Source organism: Hemiscyllium ocellatum, chromosome 24, assembly GCF_020745735.1.
Source record: "Hemiscyllium ocellatum isolate sHemOce1 chromosome 24, sHemOce1.pat.X.cur, whole genome shotgun sequence".
In the NCBI taxonomy this organism is placed as follows: Eukaryota; Metazoa; Chordata; class Chondrichthyes; order Orectolobiformes; family Hemiscylliidae; genus Hemiscyllium; species Hemiscyllium ocellatum.
Window position 1 is genome coordinate 8,715,995 of NC_083424.1, and position 10,810 is coordinate 8,726,804.

Consider the following 10,810-nt stretch of genomic DNA (forward strand, 5'->3'; position numbering starts at 1 on the left):
TGAAGTTGAAATTGTGTGGTACAATTATCATCAAAGAAATGGTATGAGTTTGGAGAAAAATTGCAAGCAAAAACCAGTCTTCCTTACAACATGATGGGTATAATATTATTGTGCATTTTCACTTTCTCAACTGAAGTAAGGTGAGCAAATTAACACTGGCTCATCCTTGTTTTAATCAGTTTGAAATCTTATAATTTCAAAATGTGTGAGAAACAAAATATTAGAAAGATGCACCTAACATTGCTGAGAACTGCAGAAAACCATGTTTATTTGTGAGATCAATGGTCTGTTATTTGGGTGTGAAACCATTTCCATTCACCTTGATTACAAGAAAATGACTCTGCCTCCTGAAGATTTTAATTGATTCCAATCTGTAGTGATCCCTTTGCCAAACTTTAGTAACCCAACCACAAAGGCTCAATTTTGTGCTCGAAATTATAACCTGCTGTTTTTGACCTGATGGTTGAGGAAAAGCTGTTTTTAGTCACAGTGCCCTCATTGCTACAAAGATTTGAACATTTGTAGTTAATATACATGCAATTTATTGGTAAACAGATTTAAACTTAAAAGAAAGCTAAGATGCTTCATGTCAACAGAAATGTGGGTCAGGAAGAGAAAAGATTGTAGCAATCTTGCCTTTGAGACAGATGACTGTAGGTTCAGATCCTGTTCCAGAACCTTTGCATTTTAAAAAAGGAGGTTAAACCCCAGTGGAGTGCTGCACTGTCAAAGGTCCCATTTTTCAGTTAAGACCTTGAACTGAGTCTCCATCTGCCTCCACAGGTGAATGAACACTATTTTGAAGAGAAACATTCAAGATCTCCCTGGTGTCTTTGTCAATATTTGACCTGTAATCAATAACACAAAGAAATTATCCAATTATTAACACATTGTTGTCTGTGGGAAATTGCTGTGCACAAATTGGCTGCCACATTTCCAACAGCAGTGACTGCAATTTGAGGGTCAGTCAGCTCAGTTGGCTTGATGGCTGGTTTGCAATGCAGAGTGAAGGCAATGGCGTGGGTTTAATTCCTGCACTGGCTGAGGTTACTATAAAGGACATCTCCTTCTCAACCTCTCCCCTCACCTGAGAAGTGGTGATCTTTCATCCTAAAGTGCCACCAATCATCTCTCCATCTAATAACAGAGTAAGACTATGGTAAGACTTTACCTTTGTACTTCAGTGGAGTCTTGATGCTTGCCTGAGATTTGTTTGATATTACCACTGACAGTGACCTAACTTGCCGCTAGATGGCAAGCGTTAGTAATTTTATAAATTTAGAGCGTGAATCTCTGCAGGTTTAAAAAATTATTTCACTTCGGCTAAGCCAAGGAGAAATAACAATTTAAATACAATTAGGCTTTCTGAACATTCTGAAGATTCAAAGAATTGTCGCTGCTATTATTAATGTTGTTTAAATAATGTATAGATTTGTTCCCAAACATTGTCTTTATTTTAGTCCGAGATTACATTCGACCCGAGGTTAGCTTCAGTGAAACAGTGAGATGTTTTGTGACAGGATTTGAATTCGGTTTGTTCTTAAATGGACTGCGCCATAGTTTGGGATGAACTCAGCAGCTGGCGTTACAAAATGCAGACTCGTTCTCTCGCACTCGTTTATCTCGGAGCTTTCAAAATTAAATCTAAACTCTGTACTTAACATCCGACTTTCAAACCCCCTCCAGCATTTGTCATGCAGAAAATATTGGCATTTTTGAGTTTTATTTTAGTATGTACAAAAGGCAAGGATGTTGGTGTGAGGAAAGTAACTGATTAAAATGTAATAGTGTCCGAATCTCACACCGGACAATTGGTGACCCACCCTTTTTTTCTAGCCTGCCCTCTGTGCTAAATGTTCTTTTACCTTTCACTGTTTTGAAAAAAATAAACAAAATATGAACATGATCCCGCAGGAATTGATAACTGTTGGTCGCATTGGATGTTAATGGATTTAATGTATTGACGTCCCATATTAGATTTCTGGCAACTGGCCTCTCTCTGTGTGCTCATTTTCGGCTGCTCTGTTTCCCCTAGACCTCTTTCAGACTCTGTTTAATTACCCACTGCAGACCAAAACGTACGTGACCCAGTGATTTCCAATGTTCTAATTATTCATGTTTTGTTAATGCACTATCCTGTTATGGCGCCAATCGCTAAACTGGAGGCTTGAGAGCATTATTTACATTCCCACAACGCCTTTCACACTCGTCATCACCGGTCTGCTCTTTTCGGTATGTACTGACAGCAGCCAGCACATAAACATTCTCGATGAGCAGCTAGGATAGCTCCCAGATCATTCTCTAATTAACAGTGTTGGTAGGTAAGGCAGGACCATTCACTGGAGTTAGTTTGGATGTGGTGCTGAAGGAAGACTTAAGTATAACCTTCAGATTCGTCCCAATGAGCCACGGCCTATTGAGGTGAATTGTTGGTCTCATGAACTACCACTTCTCGAAGAGGTCAACAATCTGTCAGAAACATTGACCATTCACAGTGAAATTACAAGCCTGAAGGGCTCTGCTAGTGTCCCTATCTCTGAGCCAGGTGGACCTTAGTTCAAATCCCACCTGCTCCAGGGCTGTGTGATAAGGTCTCTCTCTGCACATGTTGTTTAGAAAATATCTAAAGCCCGAATTCACGGGGGTTTCGCGGCAGTGTTTAGGACCTAGAAAGTCAGGGTTCAAGACCCATCGGCCCTAATGGAGTGCCTGAACTAGTTGATTATAAATAATTTTCAAACTGATTTCAGGGACCACCAGAAGGCATGGATAGTATGTTCCGCGTTGTCGATTGTAATGAGTGGAAAGGCTGTCTATGCCAGTGTGTTGGCCTGGGTAGACAGGCCACCTTTCTTTAGACGTCGCATTTATGTAAGTGTTACCCATACCACCTGACAAATCACAGTTCACCGGCAACTACACACGCTGTGGTTTCAAGGCAGAGAATTTTGTAGCCAGTGACTCAGCCCTCCTGGCGCCACAAAGCCTGTCCACAAGGCAAGAGTGTGATGGAGTACTCCCCACTTGTCTGGATGGGGGCAGCTCCAACAACACTCCAGAACCTCACACCATCCGGGACAAAGCAACACCGCTTTGATTGGCACCACATCCACCAGCCTCAATATTCACTCCCTTTGCCACACACACAGTGGCAGCAGTGTATACCACCTACAAGATGCCACTGCTGCAGCTCGTCAATTCAGTAACTAACCCTACTGCAGCACCTTCCAAATCCACTACCACTTCCGTCTAGAAGGACAAGGGCAGCAGATACATGGGAACTCCACCTCCTGCAAGTTCCCCTCCAAGTCACTCACCATCCTGGAAACATATCGCCTGGGTCAAGTGACCCTCAAACAGAGAACAATGGGGTCAACTTAACGCATGATGAATATGACTCACGTCATAACACTTGGGGCTGAATAATTGCAACTGGATTACATTTATTAATATAAAAGTACGGTCAAAGAAGAGTCAACAGGGGGTACCGTGATGCAAATAAATGTAAAGGGCAAAATCTGAAAGGTTCATCCCTTTGAAAAGAAAGATGTAATCTGAATGGTTCCAAACAGCCACATTAAAGCTGAAGCTATTTTAGAAGCTTCCTCGTCGAGCACAATTACAGCTGCAACTTTTAAAAATGTAATCGTCTTTCATTTTTCACTAAAGTTCGCGGCCGCGCCCCAGGCAATAAATCTGCCACTTTCGTTGAATTTACTGAGTTCTTGCCTATTTTAATTACTTCTAGTTCATATCTGGGAACAGTCACGTGAGCCACATGATCAGCGAGCGGGTGCAGTTGGAAAACGATTTTATACGGGAGCGGCTGTCATCATTTGTTCACTGGGAAAGAATTTTGTAAACACAGTTAAAAATCTGCGGAGACGGCAGACCTGTGAATCCAAACAGAGAATACTGGAGAAACTCAGCAGGTCTGGCAGCATCTGTAGAGAGAGTTAATTTATGTAATTCTTCTAAACTGTAGCGAATAAAATGTTTTATAGAGTCTGACATGATTTCATGAAGTAATGAAGTATAAATCTAATTACATTAATATTTACATCTAATTGTAAAAGTCGACGGTACAAATTATTATAACACATTTACGTTTGCATTAAATGTGTTTTGGGAATCAATGATCGGATTTTCTTTCGAATATTATTATTCATAAATTTCAGGTTGTCTGCATTCAGAATTTCCTGGGACTGATTTTTTTTTGTCTGGGGTGTAGTTTTTTTTATGTTACGGTTAAATCCTTCCCCAACTTTCTCTGCATGGTGACTGGGATTCAAAGCAGGATTAGTGTCTTTATGGAAACCCATTAAACCCACTAAATAGGTGATTGAGACAAATAGAGCTGTTGCCCAGGACATTGACAGAACACGTTGTCGTTTGAATTACTAAAGATAAATTCCCTCACTTCGACAACACACACACACACACACCCCCTTATTCACACGCGCACATTCCCTCACAGTGAGGGATACCGGATTGGAAGGTGTAATTGATTAAAATTCGGCATTTCGGCGATTTGTTTAAAGCACACAGCTATCTGTCAGTCAGAGTTGGTCAACATGTTGCAGTCCCTTTTCGAGGTGGCATTTAGAGCCGGTTCGGCTCAGACAAGCAGAGCAGGGCCCGAGCAACGGAACGGTCTGTCCTTCTGGAGAGTAACCTCCTCCCGATCGATGGGCGACTGAAACCGACAGCAGCACACGCGAAGGATGCCCCCCTCTCCCAGGATGGAGCTGACAGGTACGGGGACATCGACTGTTCATCATCAGGAAGGTAGGAGCAGGGAGAGAGTCCCGGCCGAATAGCCGGAGCTCAGCTGAAAGTCTTAATGACTTTCTCAATGTGAAAGGGAGCCGCAGGTGTACACAAAGGGTTCTACTGAGAGAGAAGGCGCGTCTACCTGCTTTAACAAAATAACTTGCAGGAGAAACTGATATTTTATTTAAGAGTCTGCAACTCAAGAACCCTTTAATAGGAGTCTCTTCGTCAACTTCTCGCTGGTTTCTAGAACATTCTCAACCTTCAGACTCATTGCCATTCTTTGAAACATTATAACCCTTTTTAAATTTCATAGCCCCAGAGTGAGGCAGGCGCGGATCTTGAGTTTATTTTTAAATTAAATGTTTTTTGTTGCAGATTTTTAAATTGTTTCTTTTAAATGTTCATGCATACTTTCTAATTTATTTTACACGATGTACCCAACTCAGCTCTCCCCTCGAATCTATACAACTGGTTCTGTTCCACGTTAAAGTTTCTTATGTGGGACTGGTGCACGCAGCTTTCAGGCTCAATATGGAGGTTCAGTCGTTCCCAGAGAGCTCTCTGGAGACACTCATCCTTCATCACTACCTTTACCAAGTATACTTAGCCAGTCTACACAGAGATCCCATGAGTCCGAATCTCTCGGCCTCGCTATGTCTTTCCCATCCCCTGCCGTGACCCCTGCAACCTCCCTCTGTATTCCACTGACTGCCTTGCATTGTCATTGACTGTTGTGCTCTCTTTCTCTATAGTTTCCTAACCAACCTGATTCAGAGGTGTCATAACACATTTGAAACTGGCCTCCTGGCTCAGAGACAGGGACACTACCATCCCTCTGTATTCCACTGACTGTGTTGCAGTGTCATTGACTGTTGTGCTCTCTTTCTCTATAGTTTCCTAACCAACCTGATTCATAACGGATTTGAAACCGGCCTCCTGGCTCAGAGACAGGGACACTACCCTCGTCCCGCAAGACCCTTTATGTGTCTATTTGTCCGTGTTTTTCTTTCTTATTTGTTGGCCACTGGGAACTTCATTTTTAAAAGGTAGGGGGTGAAAATTGCAGGTGCACCGGCAAACCAAACCTCAGGCAGACAGGAGAGAAAATACCACCGTGTTTATACTTACAGTAAAGTTCAATTTCTCCCTTAGAACTGCTCACCGTCTACAAACTTCGAATCCTGACCCTCTGATGGAATGTTGGGTTCAGTTCATCCTCATCCATGTTTCTTCACTAAGGCCGAGCCTGCATTTTGTTCGAGGTGTTGAGCTTTCAACCGGTCCAACATCAAGTAGATTCTCGATTTAAAACCACCGAGGCCGCTGCTCCCTCTGTCTCGGTCGCAAACAGGGAGCAGTTGGCGCGGGTTCAGGCTCACTTTTGAAGCCGGGGTCAGTGACTTTCGAAAGAAACGAAATGTTTAAACAACAAAGAAAAATGAATTAGCGACGACCATGGCGCCACATAGGTTAGAATCAAAAGAATGAGGCGTGTTTTCATATTGATACCTTCAAACCCGAAATTTAATCAAGAGGACATGGGAATCCTGTAACAAACTGGGCAGATCTGGATGTGGAATATTATGTGAATAATTTAAAAGAAATACGGGATGACGTTTTAAGTGTAAGTGTTCAATCATTGATATGTTTAATATAAATTAAATTCAGATGTATGAAGACATATTCCCACTGAATTTATCTTACAGAGGCCATTCTGCTAATGGTACTATAATTCTCCGTGTAGGATACCGTTTCCTGCAAAATGACTACAAACCCTTAATATCAAGATTTTAGGTGCGAGAGGGGTAGAGTTCAGTCCACTTTTAATATCGAGATCACTCCCTCCAAGTAAAACCGGACATAAATCAAGCCAATGCAGCAAGGCACATCCGAACGGAGCTGAAGAAAGATCAGCAACTCAATGTAGTCGCATTGTTTTCATATTTAAATATATATTTACGTAGGAATTGGTATAACTATTTAACCTTTGAAGATTTCAGTGGGAGATTACTAATGTACCAACAAATGAAACAAGGCAGGATATAACGACATAACAGTCTCACTTCAATTGCAGGTACAAGACCCGGTGTGTAATTTATTCATCACGGTGTGTTGAGACCTGTTTAACAGACCCATTAGTATCAAGAGCAGTTACGTGACCAGAGAAGGGGAGCAGAAAGCAATCTCCTCCAGAACGGATTTCATCAAATTGGAACAAATGCCGCCTGATCCATGTGTGTTTTCGGCACCGGAGTCTCTTCCATTAACTACATCAATTCTTTACAACTGCCTCCTCCAGACTGTCCACTAATCGCCCGAGCAACGCATGAGGTTGGCTTCATAGGGGGAGGCAGAATATGTCAGGCTTCTGTGTAATTCGCCGAGAAACCCCAGCACAGCTCAGGAAAAACAAATAGAATAGCACTTCTTTGGTGATTTGCATTAATGAAAATACAGTGAACTGCGTATGAATGCCATAATTCGGCGCCATTTTAATTACAGAATTATAAAAAGAGATCATTGAGACAAAGTTCATCTTTTGTCCCCTTCACGATTCCCGAGTGGCTGCAGGTCGCCATCGCCAACACCGATGTTTCCTCATTAACCTGCGCAGAGATCTTAATACCCGCCTTTGGACTTGAACCCGGGCCTCTCGGCACAGAGGTAGGAACACCACCACTGTGCCACAAGGCCCCGAAATGTAGAAGATTTTTTTTATTACAGCAATGTAACTTTCAGATATTTTTGATCAACCGGTTCAAATATATTATGACAGCTGTGAAACAGGTGGGACCTCAACCTGGCCATCCTGACTCAGAGGCAGGGACACTACCATTGTGTCACAAGGCTATTAACGATTGACATCTGGTTCTGTAGTCCACTGAAAATGGAGTCATTACAGTTGTCCATTTTATATAATTGTTTTGTTTTTAAACTGGGTCAGTGTGATGGGGTTAGTCATGTATTAATCAATTTCTAGGTGATTTTTAACAGTGTCCCTAACCAACATTCTTTGGCAACGTTTACTAGAGATGGAGGACACAGTTATAATCTGCTCCTTATAAATGTTACACAACTATGTTTCAAAGGATAACACGGTCCATGTAAAATTATTATTTTACAACTTGTCTATTGGGGGAGGGAGATATCGGGGTCAGTGGAGCTGCCCCTTCTCCCAATAAACCATTAGTCGCTTCTATGTTACATGATAAATGATAACGTGCCTCCCTCTCACACTATGAGCTGTATCCCACCTTTGCAACTCCATTTTGATTTCCCCTCTTCCCCCCTCTATCTCGTTCTCTCTCACTCACTTTTGATAGTTTGCACTTTCCTTAATGAGCTTTGCAGGTAAACGATTCAATTAAAAGACACGAGTGATTTACTGGTGGTGGTTAATGAATGAAAAAACATCACGAGTGATTTGATGATGAAGAAGAGAAAACGTTGAGTTGTAACAGCACTTCTGGACATAAAAAAGGAAAAGCAATTTTTAAATCCTACTCAAGTGTTTGACGAAAGTTCAGGCACTTTCTTTATAGTTCATCCATGACATGGAGGTGCCGGAGTTGGACTGAGGTGGCAGTTACCTGACGGAGGAGCAGCGCTCCGAAAGTTTCTACTTTCACATAAACCTGTTGGACCATAACCTGGTGTCCTCTGATTGTTAACTTCATTGTACAGGACAGCCTTAACAATCAAGCTGGAGAAACTCCTGTTAAAATTCGCCCCACGCCTTTGTGCAGGTCTATTCTAGAGGCATTTGCACCGCATCTTTGCGAGGAATTTGAGTAAGCGAGGGGTCGGCTATTCATCCCCTTAAAACTCTACAGCGATCCAAGCTGGATCTGGGCCTATTTGGGATCTTAGTTTCACCAACGCGTCCTAGCTCTTTAACCTCCATCCATGTCAAATTCTGAAATTCCCACGTTAGAAACAGTCTGACCTAACATTGGGACACAGACAAATTTTAACTTTACACCTTCAATGCATTATCTGAGCTGAGATGGCTCAGATATTGCTAAAAGCTATCTTGAGAATGTAACTTTAAAAAAAGTTCTGGGATATACATATGAAAGAACCGAAACTAACATGACCATTCTAAAGGAGGAAACACTTAAGCTAAATTTGTTTAATATTACATTCTAATGCACTGCAATCCTGTTGCAATAAATTCTGTGATGTGATACTTCTCCACAACCACCAGGTGAAGGAGCGGCGCTCCGAAAGCTAGTGCTTCCAAATAAACATGCTGGACTATAACCTGGTGTTGTGTGATTTTTAAACTTTTCTAAAGGGATCTTCTGACGAATGGCAGATCCTTGGCGATTATTCGGTTAAAGATGCGGCTTTTAACCCGGGTTGAGGTATTGGAGGGAGGCCCCGTGTTGGGGGGGAGGGGAGGGGGGGGAATAGGGGGCGGTGATGAATCGAACCCGTGCTGTGGGGGTTGATCTGATCCTCACCAGAGGAAATTCCCTCAGCCATTCGTTTAAACGGGGAGCGAGTTCCGACCAGCCACAAAGACAAAGCAGGGTTCTGAGGGGTCAAGCCCAGCACGTGGGGCAGGGACACAGATTGGAATCCGCTGCCAATTGCAGCCAGGCATCAGTGATCCCAGCCTCTGGGTCCTAGCTTTTTAACCTTCATCCATGTCAAATTCTGAAACTCCCACGTTAGAAACAGTCTGACCTAACATTGGGACACATACAAATTTTAACTTTACACCTTCAATGCATTATCTGAGCTGAGATGGCTCAGATATTGCTAAAAGCTATCTTGAGAATGTAACTTTAAAAATAGGGATTGGGTCCTGTGCTCAGCTACACTCCTGTGCATGCTTGGATCAAGAATGTGAATGGACGCAGGGGGGATCGGTTCTACCGGGTTGAGTAGGGATGCCCAGTCTCTCTAATGGTAGTTCTCCAATTGGCAAATGCCTAAAATTAACGAGTTAATTGACTACAAGAATGTGTAACGTTACAAAGAAATCAGCGCAGGGCTTGACGTCAATGCTTCACATTCAATGCCAAAGTGTATATATAAAGGTAAAACCCTACCAGACCATGCTCTCATTAGAGAGAGGTGGCTGTCAATGGTTTAACCTGAAGGTTACCACACCTCAGATGAGGGGAGAGTTTGAGAAGGAGAATCCTTTATGGTATCCTCAGGCATTTCAAACCATGCTCTGTACCATAAACCAGCCATCCAGCCAACTGAGCTAACCGTGTGTATGAGTATATGGGAACGGGTGAGAGTGCGGGGAGGGTATGTGAAACAGCTCAGATTTTCCCGATATTTACTTTCAGTCTGTACAGGTGATTATCTTAGAGTGCCGGTTTGAACAGCAGCGTTTGTTCAAAACATTAACAATCTATTTCACTTGCAAAATTCAACCTCTCCCCAACCCCCACCTCGATAATTGGAAATCGGTGAATCATGATACATGAATCCGAGAAACACATCGAGTTCCAGCGCCTATAATGTTTATAACTCGGGTTAATGTAGGATTACCGCCTGGCCTCCTCGCGGTTTCGCCTAGAGAGCTGCCAGGTTGGGTCTCGGTCATTTTCAGTGCACCTGGAACTGTTCGGGCTTTTTCAGACGATTCTGAGGAGGTGCTATCTAAATTAAATTCTGGAATAGAGTGGTGCTAGAAAAGCACAGCAGTTCAGGCAGCATCCGAGGAGCAGGGTTTTTGCCCGAAACGTCGGAATTTCCTGCTCCTCGGATGCGGCCTGAGCTGCTGTGCTTTTCCAGCACCACTCAACTGCAGAATCTGGTTTCCAGCATCTGCAATCATTGTTTTTACCTGCGATCTAAATTAAAGTTTGATGCTATGGGTGACCGTTTTGTTTTACCATTAGTTTGAGACCCCAGAGAGACCCGCATGTTACTGACCAACCACCGAGAAAGCGGGGTGTTCAATTTGCTTCGCTCCCTTTCTCCGCAGGACCGCAGTTTTAATCTTGAGCCGAATTAACTGGAAACATTGCTCAGTTTTGCTTCGGTTTCGAAGCTGTCGAAGTGCAAT

At 42.8% G+C, this 10,810-nt stretch overlaps 1 long non-coding RNA gene across 2 annotated transcripts in view; it reads left to right on the forward strand.

Annotated features, from left to right (window-relative positions):
• LOC132827032 (uncharacterized) overlaps positions 1–9,039 on the forward strand; it is a 29,449-nt gene extending 20,410 nt beyond the window's left edge. Inside the window, exons 2-4 of one of the 2 annotated variants that reach the window (XR_009645955.1) lie at positions 3,749–3,932; positions 5,929–6,400; positions 6,851–9,039. This is a non-coding gene — a long non-coding RNA (uncharacterized LOC132827032). The remainder of the gene's footprint in view (positions 1–3,748; positions 3,933–5,928; positions 6,401–6,850) is intronic. The other variant, XR_009645956.1, reaches the window with a different exon arrangement.
• Positions 9,040–10,810: the final 1,771 nt, after the last annotated feature.